Source organism: Leuciscus leuciscus (assembly GCF_965113295.1).
Source record: "Leuciscus leuciscus genome assembly, chromosome: 25".
Lineage (NCBI taxonomy): Eukaryota > Metazoa > Chordata > Actinopteri > Cypriniformes > Leuciscidae > Leuciscus > Leuciscus leuciscus.
In genome coordinates, this window is record NC_138724.1 from 26188627 (window position 1) to 26194350 (window position 5724).

At 43.4% G+C, this 5724-nt stretch overlaps 1 pseudogene across 1 annotated transcript; it reads right to left on the bottom strand.

Annotated features, from left to right (window-relative positions):
* Window positions 1-2786: 2786 nt before the first annotated feature.
* LOC309490024 (putative inhibitor of apoptosis) lies at window positions 2787-5430 on the bottom strand (annotated as a pseudogene). The gene is made up of 2 exons: window positions 5275-5430; window positions 2787-4422 (listed from the first exon to the last, which is right to left on the bottom strand). The product of its transcript is annotated as a putative inhibitor of apoptosis (transcript).
* Window positions 5431-5724: the final 294 nt, after the last annotated feature.

Sequence of the window (5724 nt, forward strand, 5' to 3'; positions counted from 1 at the left end):
AGAGACTGAGGTTCACGTCACGTCTGCCGAGCCAGAGACTGAGCTTCACGTCACGTCTGCCGAGCCAGAGACTGAGCTTCACGTCACGTCTGCCGAGCCAGAGACTGAGCTTCACGTCACGTCTGCCGAGCCAGAGACTGAGTTTCACGTCACGTCTGCCGAGCCAGAGACTGAGCTTCACGTCACGTCTGCCGAGCCAGAGACTGAGCTTCACGTCACGTCTGCCGAGCCAGAGACTGAGCTTCACGTCACGTCTGCCGAGCCAGAGACTGAGCTTCACGTCACGTCTGCCGAGCCAGAGACTGAGCTTCACGTCACGTCTGCCGAGCCAGAGACTGAGCTTCACGTCACGTCTGCCGAGCCAGAGACTGAGCTTCACGTCACGTCTGCCGAGCCAGAGACTGAGCTTCACGTCACGTCTGCCGAGCCAGAGACTGAGCTTCACGTCACGTCTGCCGAGCCAGAGCCTGTTCACGTCACGTCTGCCGAGCTAGATCCTGTTCACGTCACGACTGCTGAGACTTTTCACATCATTTCTGTTCTGGAGTCGTTGTCTGTTCCAGCCCATAACCCCATAGCTGTCCCCAAGAAAATTTTGGGGGGGGGGGCAGTAGGGTCCTTAATAGGACCATGGAGGCCGCGCCGCCATGGCCACCTGAACTGTCTGGTCCACCTTGGCCACCTGAACTGTCTGGTCCACCTTGGCCACCTGAACTGTCTGGTCCACCTTGGCCACCTGAACTGTCTGGTCCACCCTGGCCTCCAGCACTGCCGGATCCGCCCTGGCTTCCTGTACTGCCGGATCCGCCCTGGCTTCCTGTACTGCCGGATCCGCCCTGGCTTCCTGTACTGCCGGATCCGCCCTGGCTTCCTGAACTGCCGGATCCGCCCTGGCTTCCTGCACTGCCGGATCCGCCCTGGCTTCCTGCACTGCCGGATCCGCCCTGGCTTCCTGCACTTCCGGATCCGCCCACGCCTTGCCACGGCCCAGGTCCGCCCACGCCTTGCCACGGCCCAGGTCCGCCCACGCCATGCCACGACCCAGGCCCGTCCACGCCATGCCACGTCCCATGTCCTGTCCCCCTGCACGGGCCTGGCCCACCATCCCTCCCCCAAGACCGCCTCCGCTCCACCACCCACCTGGACTCTATGTTTTGCTGGGCGTCGGGAGACGCCCTTAGAGGGGGGGATTCTGTCACGGTTTTGGTCTGGTTTTGTTCTTGTCTTGTTTCCATGTCTGTCATGTGATTCCCTGTTTGTCATGTGATCCTGCCATGTCTTGTTATTGGTTAATTGTTTGATCATTGTTCACAGGTGTCCCTTGTCTAGTCATTAGTCTTGTGTGTATTTAAGCCCTCATGTTTGCCATGTGTCTTTGTCAAGTATTGTTTCCTGTAGTCTGCTCTTGTGCAAAGTTCATGTTCATGATTTGTTTTTTGTTTTCATGCCACGCCATGTTTTTGTTTCATGTTTTATTTTTGTTAAAATAAACTGCACTTGGGTTCTCACTTTCAACTTGCCTCCAGTGGACCTATTATTACAACACCTAAACACGACCATCACAGAAACCTACATTTGTACATTTTCAAAAATGAAATAATTAAATAAAATGTAAACAAAGTTTTAGCTAAATAAATAAATAAATGAAAACACCTTACATTTTTAGAGAGTCACAAAAGTCATCTCACACCTGTGAAATGTTCAATAATTCCTTAAGTTGTATCTGTGAGAAAATGACCACATAGGCCTATCTTCAGAGAGAGAGAGCAACAATGAAAACATTTAGAAACTGTGAATCATCAGGCTGTCTTATTGATAGGCTGCTTATAAGGTCCTTTCCAGAGCCAAAGTTTTGTTCGTACTAAATTTATTTCAAAGCATGATCGTAAAAGTTTAAATATGATCTTTTAAAAATAAATGGTTGTTTTAGTTTGAAGTTTAAAGTTCTTAACTTTCTTTCTTAAAAAAAATCTTTAAAGTTTGAATACATTCATATCTTCTATTTATCTTTTAGAAGATTACTGTTATGATTTTGTTTAACGGTGACCCTAAAGTATAATTGTTATAATGTGAGACAGTGTCTGTTCAAAAACTTTCGATGGTTGAAAAACTGAAACTGAAAAACTCGGGGAGATAATGTCACAGTAAATCTAGTCTGCGTTCCAGAGCATACTACATCCAGAGTTTATACTAAATTCATTTAAAAGCATAACCTTAAAAGTTTAAATTAGACATTTTAAAAATGAAAGATTGTTTTAGTTTGAAGTTTAAAGTTCTTAACTTTCTTTCTCGAAAAAAATCTTTAAAGTTTTATTAAAATCATATCTTCTATTCATCTTCTTAGAAGACTTACGTAATGATTTTGTCTAACAGTGACCTAAATTATAATTGTTACTAAACAGCGTCTGTTCAAAAACTTTAGATGGTTGAAAAACTGTACTTAGTCGTCTTAGATCTTATTTATACAAAAATATTTCAAACAGGATTTTGTCCATACAACATGTTGTCAAAGTCTGTCACAATGTTTTGTTGTTTTTAAGACATCCGAGGACTCTACATTGCTCTTATTTAGACTAAGTTGTATATATATATATATATATATATATATATATATATATTTTTTTTTTTTTTTTTTTTTTTTTTTTTGGTTACATTGTTTTTATTCATCAAGTTAAATGTAAATTTGCAAATCCAAAAACTGTTTGTTACTTATATATATATATATATATATATATATATATATATATATATATATATATATATATATATTTTTTTTTTTGGTTACATTGTTTTTATTCATCAAGTTAAATGTAAATTTGCAAATCCAAAAACTGTTTGTTACTTGGATGATGAATATCTTCACTTTATGATAGGAAAGTACGGACAGCGCCTTTGACCAAGCCTCTACATATGGGGCACTTGCGTAGAGAAGGCGCACATTCTTTGCACACAACTATGTGACCACAGGGGATGAAGACAATGTTCACTTCCTTATCCATGCAAACTTTGCATGTGCGCTCCTCTTGAAGTCTTCTTAACTGTTCCTCCATAGGCAAGTCTGAAAGATCTTGACTCGGTGATGCAGCTTCATTTGTCTGGGCCATCAGTTCTCTCAGCAGGCAGACATCATTCTTCTTGATCCAGTTGCAGAAGACCTCTGCTGCTGCATTTCCTTTCGACAGGACTAACTCAATGAGCTGCCCTGTCTGCTGCTTGACTGTAGTGCAGTTACGAATAATGTCATACTCTTTCTGTGAGATGACGTTCTCCTCCAGAAGATGGTCCATTAAGCACTGCACACTTTTTAGGCGCTGTGACACGGCAAGATGATGTTTCTTAAGAAAAGTAAGAAACGTACTTTCTCGCTCCTCCTCTCTCTTCTCATCTTCCGCATGTAGTAAATCAGACACCAACCCTCCACTTGCGAGAATTTTGCTTTGAACGGTTTGCTTCACCACAGGATTGTTCATCATCACTGCATCTTCTCCAGGACCCAGGTGTACAACAGGTGGATCAACAAATTCTCTTGAGTTGCTGTCTCCATTAGTCAATAGCTGTTCAAACACAAAAGGAAATCTTGCTTGAATCTGATGAACAAACTCTTGGCCCTTTTCTTGCAACAGGTATTCACATCTTGGAAACCACTTAGCATGTTCTACCCATGGATCATCACCAGACTCCCAACATCTGAGTCCACCATCACAACAAAAGCACTTCACGTCATCATTACGACCAACATAGTAAAAACCAGCCTTAGTCAATCGGTCTGGTCGAACAGTTATTCTTGAGGGCCAGTTGACAAATGTGAGCAATCTTTCTTCACACAGTTGCATTGCCAAGTTAGATCCATTGGAAAGGCCGCCACCAGATAAAGGTACATTATCTGCACGATCACCTCGAACAAAGCGGCAGTTGGGGTAATGCCTCTGGTGCTCTGATACTGCACGATCTCCCGGTTCCCAGTTGCTAAGCTGGCCTCCACAACTGAAGCAAGCCACTCTGTCGCCCTGACCAAGGTAGTAGAAACCACTTTTGGCAAGCTCGGCTGGAGTTACTGTAGCAAGAGTCCAATTCTGAAAGGTGTCAAGGCGTTCCTGTTCCCGACGCATGCCAGGATTGTGACAAGCCGGAGGTCGGTGGTGAGACATATCCTCAACTCCACGGGAGGAAATAGGACTGGAGAGGGCCAGGTTGCTGAATGCTGTGTTTAAGTAACCCACCCGCTCCTCCATTTGGTCTGAAATGGATGCCGTGGTGGTCGATGTTACGGCTGTCGCAGGGTCTGAAAGCTGTAGGATGGCTACGTTACGAAGCGGGGGAAAAGGCAGAGTGAGAGGACGACAGGAGGTTTGCGGTGGCGGGTAAAAATGTGACCACAGGGCGTGTCCACTCAAGCCCTTCTCTCTGCTGGACATCCCATGACTAGTGTCTAGTCATCCATGACAGAACACATAATCTTATTAAACTTATTAAATACCCTCTATGATGCAGGAACCGATGCTAAGAACAAAATCAAATTTTGTTCAACACCACAAAATGTTTTTTTTTTTTTTTTCTGTTCTGTAAACAGTGGGCAAATTAGTTGTATCATTTGAAAAATCACCACACAATTTCAGGTATACACATCTTGGAAATGGTTGCCACCTCGGGAATACAGTAATTAAAATGCAGAAAACAAATATTGAAATATTGAAATATTTAATCTTTTAAATCATGTAGTATTATTATCATGTAGTATTATAATACTATTTTTATGAGCTCAGACATTACCACAATAGTCATTTTTTTATTTCAACATTATACTCTCGAGTATACATTGAAGTAATGAAGAAAATGATAGACCGGCATTACGTACATAAAGTAAAACAATAATGACATTTACAGAGGATCTAACCAGAATAGAAAATCTCTGGAGGCTATCATGTCTTGCTCTAGGATGTAGTTGACCAGACTTTCAACTAATTCACCAACGTCAGTTTTTGCATTTTTTGACACCAGTGACACGCAGAGATCCGTTACAAAAGTACAAATAGCGAGTATCTCTGTGATATCGAATTCGTCAGAACATGCACACAACACATCCAGAACTTTTCTGAGGATTACGCCGTACGGCTCTTAGCCGTTAAAAAACATGGGCGTTACATCAATCCATGACTTTGTCAGGCCTCTTACGACATCCATTTAATTTTTGAGATTTGTCACACATTTGGTATCCTGCGTACAATCGTTTTTCATATCACACGCAGCATCGATGATCCTGTGCATCAAGCCAACCATTTGGCCTCTAAAATGATCTTTAAACATAGAGTCTAGCGTAGCTCTTAAAGGACACTCTTTGCCCGTGGCGCACTCACACGCCGGATGATACTTGTGCCCCACATCGCCAGAACTCAACGCGGAGTCGTTCTCCATCCGTTTTTGCGTCGCCATTTTTTCCAACTTTTCGAATAGTCCACTATTCGATGATGAAAGATGCTTTTCGTTCCTGGAATCTTCCTGGAATCTCCTGAGTGAGTCCTTGTGGCACAATCGTCCAGGGTTTGTGCGTTAATGCGCGGAAGTTTGTGTTTTTGGGTCAGAAGCGTGAGTCGTAGAAGCGTAGTTTGCGTCAGGTTCAGGCAAACAGGAATGCTGAAGCGGCTTTTGATCAATGAGATGATGCAGTAGCACAGCAGTCCGCGGCTAGTAGAGCTAGAGTAGAGCAAGAGCGTGCGATGTCCTGAA